The sequence below is a fragment of the Epinephelus moara genome, chromosome 23 (genome assembly GCF_006386435.1).
Source record: "Epinephelus moara isolate mb chromosome 23, YSFRI_EMoa_1.0, whole genome shotgun sequence".
Classification (NCBI taxonomy): Eukaryota; Metazoa; Chordata; class Actinopteri; order Perciformes; family Serranidae; genus Epinephelus; species Epinephelus moara.
The window spans coordinates 3063502-3077250 of NC_065528.1; the positions used below are offsets into that span (position 1 = coordinate 3063502).

Consider the following 13749-nt stretch of genomic DNA (forward strand, 5'->3'; position numbering starts at 1 on the left):
CCGACGCGTCCTTTTCATTCCACGGCGAGATCTGAGAGGTGGCTGCACTGCGGGGAGTCAGCGACCGCAGCATGTCACAGAGAGTTCCAACATGTAACAGACAGGAGGTGGGAGATGGAGCAGAAGGGGGAGAGAAGGGACATGTAAACTGAGGCAAAGTTTGAAAAGCTCACATGGAGCTATCAAATTCACATTCATGAAAGACACTTGATTTGTTTAAAATAAGGGACTAAAATGTTAGACAAATTAAAAGATCCCCAGATTTGCAAGGCTTTCTGTAACAGACATCAGGCACCCATATGAACACTGACACAGGTTTTACTTGCTGTAATGATTCCTGCTTTTCATACTGACCACTATCCATTGAACTTACTAGAGTAAGTGACAGTGAGTAAAAACCACAGTCCTACTGTGCAAAAATGTATTCAAACATTTATAAAGTTCATTTGAGACTACAGTCAGCCAAGTTACACAAATGAAGTGACTGTATTCCAAAGTTACAGTCTTTAGGTCTTTTTACGTTGCTATTCATGCACTGCAGCTCAATAGGAAAACAGTGATGACATTTTATATCTAAAACGTCAAAGGTCAACTTAATTGTGACATTATAATGTCCTGCAAAAAAAATCTTTTTTTGGCCATTACCCAGCATCATATCTCAGGAAAAGAAGGGGAGACATTTGGCCAGATACTGAATTGGTGACACTAATCTGATTGTATAGATCTTCTGTGCTGGCAGGGGTAACGTGTGTGACGCACGTTTTAGGATTTGAAGCTTCTTTGCAGCAATATCCATATTTGAAGCATTGTTGGCTATAAGGACACACATGGAAGTAAACTGTAACTTACCTAAAATACAACCGTGAGATATCACACCATGACATCACAAACATGCTGCAGAGCAGGTTAGTAGAGAGTAGAAAGCAGCATAGAAGCCAGTGAGAATGTTACGGGGGTTACTTCTTTTTTATATCTGGTACCTATTTAGCCTTTCCCTCAAACTCTGTGCCGACTACATTTTGAAGGATGTTTGAGTACTTCTTAGATGGAGACTGATGGAATTTGTTGCAGTTCATCATTGCATCTTATTGGAAAAGGGGCGAGAATTAGCTCGTCCACCTGCGTGTCATATTTCCATCACTGTCAACTGGAGCCGATGGAGCTGGAGCCGATAAATACCTGTGACTACTGCAGATCTTTCTGTCTGGGAATGACTGCTGATTGTAACCTTTTCCATGAACGTAAGAATTTCCCAGTTTGGGATCAATAAAGTACTATCTTATCTTATCTTATCTTATCTTATGAAATAAAAAAAAGCCAGATGTGGGGTTTTTAGCCCAGTGGGAAAGGGACTTTCCGCTAAAAACCCATTTTAGCTTCAGCTGAACTTAAAGGGGAACAATGCCCATTTTTAAATGTTATAGTTATTATTCCTATGACCAAGGACAGTCCAAAAAATATTGGTTAACATGAACAACTCTCCCAAATCCTGAAGCTAGAGTGCTAAAACTCAAATTTGTGATGTCTTTAAGTATAAAGTCTGGAGCCTAATTATACATAATGAATGTTGCAAGATGTTGGAGGTGACACTTAGAGAGCACCCAGGAGAATGTTCTGAGTATATGGCTACATTTTCTGTTTCAGACAACTTGTAATTGATTTCAATTGCCAAGATGTGTGAAATCGACAAACTTGTTTATCTCTGTCATTTTAAGCATTAAATGTAATGTTTAAAGATACATAGTTAACATGGTGGTCCAACCTATCTGACAGTTCTGCTGTGCTCATTTTGAGTACTGTGTTGCTTTACTAGTGTCTTTAGTAAACCAAATCTACCAGCATGAAAGCTTAGCAAGGGGCTGCCACAAAATGTATTCTAGCCACCTAAAAAATTGCTGGTGAAATTACTGTTTTTGTCAATGGAGTCTGGAGGCTTTCAACTGCTTCAGTTCCCCATCAGAAATGGCTGTCTGACAGCAAGGTAAAGCAGGAAAATGTTATAAATAAAGCATTCACTGAAAAAAATACTGATTTTTTTTTTTTGGGCCTTTTGTAGTTGGCTTAAAACTTTGCTCAGTACTGTTTGATTTTATGTAGGTGACATGGGGGTTTTCTACCCAGAAATGATTGAAAACAAACATTGTGATTCTTTCTATTAAGTAAAACTCATTTGGGTATATAAATAAAAGGGGAAACAAGCATTCTGTGGCTCCACAAATCCAACTTTGAGAGAGAGAGAGAATAGCTCATGTTCATAAATATTGATTGAACTTTCCAAGGTCATGGGAAAATATACTGGAATCCTATTTCAGGTGATGTTTCCCTTTAAGAATGCATTTTTGCACAAAATAATGGACATCATGTTAGGTAGGAATCCCTTGACAGCCAGTATGGACAGGAACAACAGTTACAACCACAAAATACTATTTCAGTGTACAACCTCAACTCCAGAAAAGTTGGGATGCTGTTAAAAATGTAAATATAAACAGAATGCAATGATTTGCAAATTCTTTTAGGCCTATATATAATATTGAATACAGTACAAAGACAAGATATTTCATGTTCAAACTGATTAACTTTATTGTTGTTCGTAAATATGCACACATTTTGAATTTGATGCCTGCAACACCTTCCAAAAAAGTTGGGACAGGAGCATGTTTACTACTGTGTGACATCACCTTTTCTTTAAATACCATTTAGGAAGTGTTTGGGAACTGAGGACACTTAGGTCCCGTTTATACAACAACAATTTCAACTGAAAACGGTAAACTTTGGTTGCGTTTTGGCCGATCGTTCACATGACAGAGGCGTTTTGGGTGCCTGAAAACGCAATGTTTTGAAAACAGGTTCCAGAGTGCATTTCTTTGGAAACAGCACCGTCTCCGTTGTCATGTTGACTTGCAATATGCAGTTCCTCTGAAAACGGAGACTTTTCACACATGCGCATTATGCTTCCAGTCACTAGGCATGTGCGAGGAAGTCGACCATCACAAAAACAATGGCGGACTCCCGAGCTCTGCTTGTACTGCTCATCCTATTGAATTTATCAACGCTTCCCCATCATACTGTAGATTTACTGTAGCAACTCCACCTCGTCGTCCGTCCAGACAAACGTTTGTGTGGTTGCCATTTTGTTTGTTTATACATTGCCGCTCTGTAGAAGGAAGCGCAAGCGTCACACCGCCAACTACTGGCCTGGCATGTATACTGCAACATTTTTGGTCATTTTTACAGATCCGTGTGCATGGCGATTGTTATCAAAACGTTACCGTCTAAACACAGAACTTTTTCAAATGAAAATGAGAAACGATTCTGTTTTCAGTGGATCGTTTTCGTGTAAACATGGCCTCATTGTTGAAGTTTTGACAGTGAAATTCTTTCCCTTTCTTGCTTGATATAAGACTTTAGTTGCTCAACAGTCCAAGATCTCTGTTGCTGTATTTTGCACTTCATAACGTTCCACACATTTTCAGTGGTAATCAGGTTTAGACTGCAGGCAGGTCAGTCTAGTACCTTCACTCTTTTACTACGAAGCCAACATGGAACACATGCACAATGTGTCTAATTGTCTTGCTGGAAAAAGTAGGGATGTCCATGAAAAAGATGTTGTCTGGATGGCAGCAAATCCAAAACCTGCATGTACCTTGAGCTTTCATGGTGCCTTCATAGATGTTCAAGTTACCCATGATTCCATGGGCACTAACACACCCGTATACCATCACAGATGCTAATTTTGAACTTTGAGCTGGTAACAATCTGGACAGTCCTTTTCCTCCTTAGCCTGGAGGACACAATGTCCATGATGGACTCGTCAGACCACAGCACACTTTTCCACTTTGTGTCAGTCCATCTCAGATGAGCTCAGGCCCAGAGAAATCGAAAAAGAAGAAAGAAGTTGCTTTTTAGCCTTGCCCCATCTGTATAGAGATTTCTCCAGATGCTTTAAATCTTCATGTTATCTGAATTTGATGTTATGGGTTATAGATGGTGAAATCTCTAAATTTGTTGCAATTGTGGTTGACAAATCTTAAGAGTTTTTCACAAAGTGATGAACCTTGCGCTGTCCTTGCTTGATAACAATTGAGCCTTTCGAGGATGCTTCTTTATACCCAATAATGATACTTTAATTTGTTACCAATTAACCTGTTTATCTGTGGAATGTTCCAGGTGTTATTGAGCATTCCACAACTTTTTTGAAACATGTTGCAGGCATTAAATACAGAATGAATGTATATTTACAAAAAAAAAAGTTTATCAGTTTGAACATTACATATCTTGTCTTTTTAATGCACTCAATTGAAAATATGTTGAAAAGGTTTTGTGAATCTTTGCTTTCTGTTTTTTCTGTCCCAACTTTTTTGGAATTGGGGTTGTAAAATATGAACCTATTATGTCAGTAAATAATCCATTGAAGATCAGATTAAAACATGTCTCTTTAATAAACCATAGTGCTTTACAACACTGTGCGACAACAGAGTAACAGGTACCTACCTTGTCAGACTGCTCCTTGTCTCAGGATCAGACTAGAACTAGACTAAAGGTCTCATAAATGACATTCTTCACTTGTTTGCATCTTTACTTACAAGTCTCTTGTTTCCCCTTGAGCAGACATGGGCATTTTACGGCCCCCTGGCCACATTCAGCCCTTTGGCAGTCCATGGTGGGCTCACGTGAGATCAATCAGAAATTAGAAATCAAAGGCTAAACAAGTGCATGGCATGCACGCAGTTCAACTGCATTTCTTTTATTTTGAAGGCAATTTATCAATCAATCAATCAATTTTATTTATAAAGCCCAATATCACAAATCACAATTTGCCTCACAGGGCTTTACAGCATACGACATCCCTCTGTCCTTATGACCCTCGCAGCGGATAAGGAAAAACTCCCCAAAAAAACCCTTTAACGGGGAAAAAAAAAACGGTAGAAACCTCAGGAAGAGCAACTGAGGAGGGATCCCTCTTCCAGGACGTACAGACGTGCAATAGATGTCGTACAGAACAGATCAGCATAATAAATTAACAGTAATCCGTATGACACAATGAGACAGAGAGAGAGAGAGAGAGAGAGAGAGATGCAGGTAATGACAGTAGCTTACAACAACATTCATGTATGTGAGTGCATGCTTACGCACCCTCACGGTGTTTTTGACATGAGATGCTGAGTTAGTTGTTAGCCCTCAAAAATGTCAGTTTACAGTAAAAAAAATAAAGGTTGATACAGAATTTTTAACAAGACATGAACAACTAAGTATTTGTATGCTAAAGTCAAAGGTAATGTGAGGTGGCTGATGCTTTCCTAGCCGCGCTTTGGAAAGCAGAGCTAGATGATAAACAAACATGGCAGAACACCGGTAAGGTAAGACAACACGTTTACATGTCGTTTTCTATATGTTCTCTGACATTTATCCTAACGATATGAGGCGGTCTTTGTGGAGAAAAAGCTTGTTTAGTGGACTAACTTTGCACTTGTAGGTTGCCCGTTCACTTACGTTTTAACAGGTCTGACGCTACTATGCGCCCAGGCTATATCTAGGCTAACGGCTAACATGCTAACTATTATTTCTATGTCACTAGTCACTTGAAACAAATTTAGGACGATAGGAGACGGGTTGAAATAAACCGAAATTTCCCTTTAACATACTGCAAAACATACATTTTCTGTATGTTAAAAATAAAATGAAATAGTGATGTAATGATTGGAGTTTTTACTATTTTTTACTGCTATATTTGACCTACTCCACATTTTAATGGTATTATCGTACCATGTATTCCTACAAGTAGCAGCTCAAAGCCATATAATTTACTACTTTTTATAAGGCGATAAAAATTGATATTGAACAGAATTAAGTTCAGCCCATTGGTTCGGCTCTCCACAATAGTCCCAGTTTCTCATGTTGCCCCTTGGGAAATTAATTGCCCACACCTGCCCTTGAGCCTCTCCACCATTACTCTTCACCTCCAACTCTCTCCCTTCCCCTCTTCTCTTCACCTCTCTCCAGCCCCACACTCTCACCCCCCCCTCCCTGATGTGTCAAGCACATCCTCATTTTGTCTAAACAAAATTCACGCAAGTTTACACAAGCACAATCAAACAAAACAGTCAGGCTCTGGTTGAAACTTGCAAAAATGGCCCCGTGGCCTGTGTTTATGTAGAAATGTTGGCAGAGATCAATTGCATGTGGAGATGTCTCCATTTCTTCTTTCTCTCTCTCTGTCTTTCTCCCTTCCAGCCTGAAAATTAAATGCATCAGTCATATTAATGACATCTGCTAAACCATGAGATTTGCTTAAAACAGCATTAGGAAGTGAAATGAAAACAAAGCCCAGGGTGCAGCGAGGACACGACGACTTGTGCGGCACTAATACACCAGTATATTTACACAGGAACTGGAGGTTTATGTGTAGGCCAGCATGAAGTCAGCTTCAAGTTTGATTGCACTCTCATTCATGCACTATCCAGGGTACATTAAGTGAAAATGATGGCCATGAGATGATAGGGCATTTAGAAAGGATTTGGGGGCAGCTCTGCAGTTATCGGGATTCGATCCCAAAAACGTTTGCAAAGTGGAAAAGTCTATGGAATTATAATTTGGTAATTCCCAGGTTTTGGTAAGGTTGGAATCTTGGATATGGGTTAGTTTGGTGGGGCGTGAGTGTAAATCACACTGACCATAATCCTTAAATCAAAATGATCTGGGAAAGCTGGAATTTTGGAACTGAACCTTTTGGTGCGCCTCCATCTACAATGGGCTGAATTTAAGTAAACTTGAGCCCCTGAATGCTTACAGAGTTTCATTTGCTTCGTGTGACTGGACTTAAAAAGCTAAAAATCACATGGCAACCCCCGAATGAGTAGTTTTCGGTCTAGAAGCATGACTCCAAGCCCTCGGACATCATGCTGGACATCACAGCTCAAAGACTGAACCAAGTGTAAAAGTTATGTAATTGTGTTGTTAAAATGGTGCGGGGAGGTGCAGAGGCACACCTCAGAGAGGTAAGGGGTACCATAGAGTCAGCAGTTGGCAAGTGTTTGGCAAAGACTCTAAAGGTGCAGACACACCAAACCGTCATCAAAGAACTAGCGACGACGAAAGCCAATTGTTGCATCGTCTACGTCGCCTCACGTCACCCTGTGTCAGTTGCATTTGAACACACTACACTGACTACATCTGACGGCCAAGTGGCACTTACGTTCTGCGCCTGCGTGAGAGAGAGTGGAGTGAGAGAGTGGTACATCCTGACAGCTGAGGTATTACCTATCTGTGCAGCCAAGCACCGCAGCACCTCCACGGACTATTACATCCAGACGGTCCCGGTGTTTCCTCCGCAGGCTCCACTTCACTCAGCTGCCCGATAAACCCTCTGCTTCTTCCCACTTTAACCTGAATAACAAACCAGGGCTCGGTGCTCCGGTTGGATCCAAACAGAGAGCCGGGGCTACAGGGTTGCCAACTCTCACGCATCTGGCGTGTGACACATGCATTCACCTTCCATCTCATGGTCTCACTCTGCCCAATCAATTCTCACGCCAGCGACGAACGCTGGAAGAAAGGCTGGCAGCTGAGTATTTTAAATTTATTTCAAACAGCCGGCGCGCCGGGTGGGCGGAGTTGAAGTCTGCAGCCAGACTTCAGAGAGGGGGGAGGAGAGGAGAGGGGCAGACCCCGCCTGACCGGCATACCGGTTGAGTGAAATGGAGTGCAGCCAAATGTTTCTGTGGAAAACTACTCTCTGATTGGTGCGCAATCCATATTTGTACTTTGATTGGGCAGCTCTAGTCTCACAGCCGGGGAGGACGTGAAACGGCCCGTAGTCAACTGACTACGGCTGACTACGGGCCGTTTCATGTCCTCCCCGCCGCGTGAAACGGCCCGTAGTCAACCGACTACGGGTTGTTTCACGCGCCGGGGAGGACGTGACTTTTCAAGTGAACTGAGAGACTCTTGACTGAACTTGAAGAAAAGTAAGTCGGCTCACTGGTAGTTTGATGTCTTCAGTAGCGCCCCAACCGCATACTGGATGTCCACTGGATCCGTCGCATGCCGGACATCAATATCCACTGGAACTTTAGCTGCGTGCTGCATGCGAACAGCTGGATCGCGAGATCATAATGTCACACGATAATTTGCAGAAACCCTGGAGGTATAAAGCAGGGCTGGACTGGGACAAAAAAATGGCCCTGGCATTTTTGGCCATGGCGGCCCACTATGACTGGTGAAATGCCATATGCACACACTATGCTGTTACCAAAATTAAAATAAATCTCAGTAGTGCCCTACGTGTCCTGGAAGAGAGTACCAAAGCTAGAAAATCAATGTGCTCATTCACTTCTCATATACATCCTGGTGGTAGTAGATGGCCCCGGAGTACACAATGCCTATGGTGAAAGCTCTTGCCAAAGAAACTCCACAAGATTTATCATTTCAATTTTCAATAAAATGTGTGCAAGTACAAATAAGATCATAAATGTCGGCATTTTTTTGTCCAGTCCAGCCCTGTACCCAGGTCATTGAAAGTCCTTGAATTTATCTATTTCTGTATGAAATTGCATGAAGATAGGATTTTGCCGTTTGAATTTCAAAATGAACTCTGACCAAAGTTGGCAACCCTGGGGCTAGCTCCGAGACTAGCGGAGGCTAACTGGCTGTGTTTCCCTCCGGTCATGCTCCGCTAGCCGCTCCCAGCTAGCTCCAGTTGTTATTCAGGTTAAAGTGGGAAGAAGCAGCGGGTCTGTCGGTCAGCTGAGTGAAGTGGCAGGCAGATTCACTCACTACAGGGGCGAGGAAATAGAACCTGAACAGCCAATCAGAGTGATCTCTCTCACCGACAAGCTCCGCCGCCGATTCAACATGCTCAACTGACCGAAAAGCTGCCGCCGCCGCCGAAGTGCCGACTGCAAAAACTAGGGCGACAGACACTCACCGACGGCCCGACTTTGGTCGACGGCCGACTGTCGGCTTGGTGTGTCAGGGCCTTAATAGTAGCAAACATTAACTACAGCAGTATGTCTTCAATTCTGCACTGTGCACAAGTGCGTTCGCTCTATCCTCTGTTTCTGGCCTCCCTGCCTCTTAAATGAGCTCAGTAACTCTGTAACTGAAGGAGCATCAGTGTTGGTGCCTGTTCTGTTCCTGGTTTTTAAGGTACCCTTGGAGCTGATCTCCTTTCTCCTAAAATACACGTAGGGGTTGCTTCCAAAAACAGATATGAGAAGGAGAAAGATGAATGTAGGAGGTATTTTTGTGGCTTGCTCTCCTGTGGATGGTACATCTGTCTTACTGGCTCTCCAAGCAGGAGAAGATGGAGCAAAGTGAATGTAGATGAAAGACTAGCCTATTCCTTCTCTCCTGCCCTCCTCCTCTTTGTCTTTCCCATCAAGGTAAACATAATAATGAAATGTTCCCTCTCTCCCCAAGCACTAACTCTCAAAGGCTCTGTCCACTCTGCAGGGGTTTAACAAGCCTACCATTACTTTGAGTTTCTAGGAAAAAACGCAAATGAAAAGCCTACAGTGGAGAGAGAGGCAGACAAGCAGACAGACAGGAGAAGCAGACAGACAGGAGGACACAGAATGTTAAGAGTGTCACAAACAGATGCATTTCTTTACTTATTATAATACAATAATACAATAAAGCTGTATGAAGTCACATCTTACAATGGACTTAAAACTAGATCCTTGGCTTTTGACCCACCTGCGACTAGGGTTGGGTAGATACATTTAAGGTACCGACTGAGATAACCCAGTACCAAGTAGTATTGAAACTTATCTAGTCAAACATTACCTGCATTCGGTCCTCTTCACACCAGGGGTCTGATCTAGGACCGTGCTGACTCCCTGCCGGATCAGATCTCTCCTCCTGGCAAATGATCAGTATAACACCTGCCCACTAAGCACAAGCTAATGCAGCAGCAGAGGCCAGCATCCAAAACTGGGCTCCCACCAACTTCCCCTGATGCAGAGCTCACACTCCTGAGGTCAGAGGCGCCACTGGCAGGAATTGCTTTAGGGGGGCTGACATCACTGTCATTAAGAGGCAGCGGTACACTCATTTCTTAAGCCACCACAAGTGATATCTTGTGAAACTAGACAAGGTAAGGTATCCAATGGTACACAACATGTCAGGATAGCTTGTCGGGAAGGGGGCTGAATTATGCTCCACATTTAGGCTAATTTTGGCAAAGAAACAACTGGCATGGTCATTTTTAATGGGGTCCTCGAACTGTCACCTCAAGGTATCTAAATGAATATGAGTTCTATGGGTATCAATCAATCAATCAATCAATCAATCAATCAATCAATCAATCCATTTACCTGAATTGGAGAGTGAAGCCAAGTGATTAAACACTGTAATGTCAGATGAGCCTTTTAATACTGGTGGAATAAAAGGTTCCATGGACAGTTGAAGATGAGAACAGAGACAAGAACAGAGACAGAGTGGGAGAAGAAAGTTAAACAGATGTTTGTTTTTGTGTCTTCAAGCAGCTTAGAATCACTTAGCACAGCAAATCTAGATACAGTTAATGACTTAGTTTTCAGTGGCGAGTTGGCGTTAATGGTAATGGTAAATGGACCTGCATTTGTATAGCGCCTTTCTAGTCATCTGACCACTTAAAACGCTTTTAACACTAAGGGCCCTATTTAGATGGTCTAAAACGCAAAGCGCCAGGCGTGCGGCACATGGGCGTGTCCCAGTCACTTGCTAGTTAGACAGCGCGTTTTCAGACTGTGCGCCATGGCGGAGAGTCTAAAAGGGTTGGACTTACTCTGTGAATTAGTCATGGGTGTGTTTTGGGCGTATCATTCAATAAGCCAATCAGAGTGTCACCTCTCATTCCCTTTAAAAGAGGCGCGATTGGAGCGCACGGCAGAGAGCTAGTTTGATGGTGGACTTACCAACTGGAAAGAGTGAGCGTTTTATAGCTGATCTGCAGTTCGGGATCGAACTGCTGATCTTTCGATTGGTGGACGACCCACTCTACCTCTGAGCAGCAGCCGCTCAGATTGTATAAATAATAGACATAGCTACCGTAACGTTACCCATTGGTTTGTAGACTGCTGTTTTGAAGCCTTGATTTAAGCATTTCGGCTGTTGCTATCTTGTTTTTTTGGGAGCCAGAAGTGACTATATTTGGATGAGGGGTTGGAGCTGTGGAAGAGTGAGGGTAGATCTGACTCAAAGACTAGCGATGCCCCACAGAGAGCCTGTCACTCAAGTGGCCCCACCATAAATATGTGTAACTTTGGGCCTTGATAAAATGTAAACAGGTGAGTTATAAAAAGAAAATGTCATAAAAGTTGAAATACGACATTTTTGCACCAGTCTGTAAACATGTTTAGTTCTGCTGTAAAGTTGGGCATTTTAACATGGTGGTCAGTGGGGATTGACTCTGTTTTGGAGCCAGCCTCAAATGATCAAATGCAGTTTTTGGCACTAGCTGACTTCATTTTCAGCAGCAGAGGTTGCTGCTTGGTGTTAACACCTGTTAAAGCCCTTACAGCCTCACCATTAGGGATGGCTGACTGCAACTGAAAGGTTGAACCCCTACTGCTCACAACTACTAGCTATGTTGGGCAGAGACAGGCTGGTAGGCAATACATTATGAACCTCCCTCCCCACAACACAATGACATCCCAATATTTGTAGCTTTCTAAAACTTAGGATCTGCCATATCACCCAGTGACAGACCAGGAGTGCGGAGGTCAGAAAGTATTAAGGATGTCAGTGTGTCAAGCTGTCCTTTCCATTCTTCACACAATAGTTTTGTATAGTATATACACCATGAACACCATGAATGTCTTCCAGTATAGACTGCTCAAAGTGTGCAAATATTATATATGATTATCTTGTCTCCCCTTTCTGCAATGGCGGGCTGTCCACCCCACTGTAAGTATGGCCTTTTAGAACAGGTAGGAACACTTTCCCACTGGACAAAAAAAACCTCACTAACATCCACTAATATCTGGCCTTTGTCTTTAGTGGGAAAAGTTACAATCTGCATTTGCTCCTAAAAAATGACTCTTCAATAGTCACAGGTATTTAACGGCTCCAGCTCCAATCAGCTCAGATCAACAGTGATGGAAGTATGACACTCTGGACACACTAATTTTAGCCTCTTTTTGAGAGTGATGCAATAAAGGGTCACCACAAAGTACCATCCATCTACGTCCAAGCAGCACTCAAACATCATTCAAAAATAGTCAGCATCGAGTTTGAAAGAGAGACAGAATAAGTAAAGTATAAGTAAAAAGACGTAACCAGCATAACATTTTCACTGGCCTTCATGCAGCTCTCCACTGTTTACTAACCATTGTCCGGTGTGTTTGTGATGTTGAATGTGATACCAGAGAAAATGTGATACCAGAAAAAAAAAAACAGAAAAACAAACTCATCTTTAAGGCGTTCGGGTACTGGCAATGGGAAAGGAGATAATCTCCTATTTTTAACCCTTAGATGCATAAGTGGGTCAAAAATGACCCGGTGAGGTTGTTTTCTTGTGATATCTTCATAATGAAAAGTTGTTATCATTTCATATTCCAGCTATTCCTCAAAAAACTTGTTATTGATATCATGCCATTGAAATTCTTCACTTACCTTTTATACATTTTACAAAATTATAGTTTTTGTATTACTACCCCAAGCTTCCATAAGTGGGTCAAAAATGACCCACATTCATTTCCTATGGAATTTCATGGTAACCTTTGAATCTTATCATCTGTGACTGTCTGGAATTTATATTTTGTGGACCACACAGACAATGGCCTCTAGTTTCGCAGTATACTCCCTATCTGGTGTGTGTGTGTGTGTGTGTGTGTGTGTGTGTGTGTGATTGAATATTGTGTGAAAGAGTATGTGTTTCTTATCATCTATCATCAAATTTGCCTATTTTATAGTTTGCGAAAATAGCTAGCTAACATTAGCTAGATAAATATATGTACTTTACTGTATGTATTGCGCGCACGTGTGTGTGCGTGTGTGCATGTGTGTCGGTGCATGCATGCGTGCATTTATTTATATAGCTACATATTGATCAATAGGTTTGCTTGTCATTGAAAACATTCTCTTCGTTTTATGTTTCCTCATCCAAAGTGTTATGGCTGCGAGGTATACAGTTGAAATGGTTGTAAGGATGCTGAATGAAGAGGCAGTTATGGGATTGGACTCAGAATCTGAAATATCAGACGATGAGGACCCAGACTATTGTCCAGGTGGAGGTGTCGGTCGTCCACCTGGAAATCCAACTGAACAGGATCGTACAGTTACACACACACACACGCATGTACTCTCTTTCACACACACACACACACACACACACACACACACACACACACACACCACATGCACAAAATGGATGTTGACATTGTTCTATTGCTGTTGTGTAATTTTCGTTTCCAATTTTCAAAATGTTTTAAAAATGTTAAAAATGTAACAAAAAACCCTGAAAAATAAAAATATTTCAACCATGAAATCATTCTTATGTGGACAAAATATAATAAAAATGATTTTTCTTAACAAAAATGACAAAAGTGACATAAAAACACATTGATTCTAACACGGGTCATTTTTGACCCACTTATGGAAGAGTGTAGGGTCCACTCACTCGTGCATCTAAGGGTTAATGGTTTAAATAATCCACGTATTTGCACTAACTTTGTTTGAAAAATGGTATTATGGTCATATACTGCATATGTCCTGGCTTGATAGTAACAATTAGGTAGAAGCAAGTCTAAGCTTGGGTAGAACAAGGTT

General features: G+C 41.9%; 1 protein-coding gene across 1 annotated transcript in view; it reads left to right on the forward strand.

Moving 5' to 3' along the window:
- Nucleotides 1-13749, forward strand: part of scube1 (signal peptide, CUB domain, EGF-like 1) — a 647001-nt gene that overhangs the window by 64905 nt on the left and 568347 nt on the right. The window lies entirely within an intron of this gene.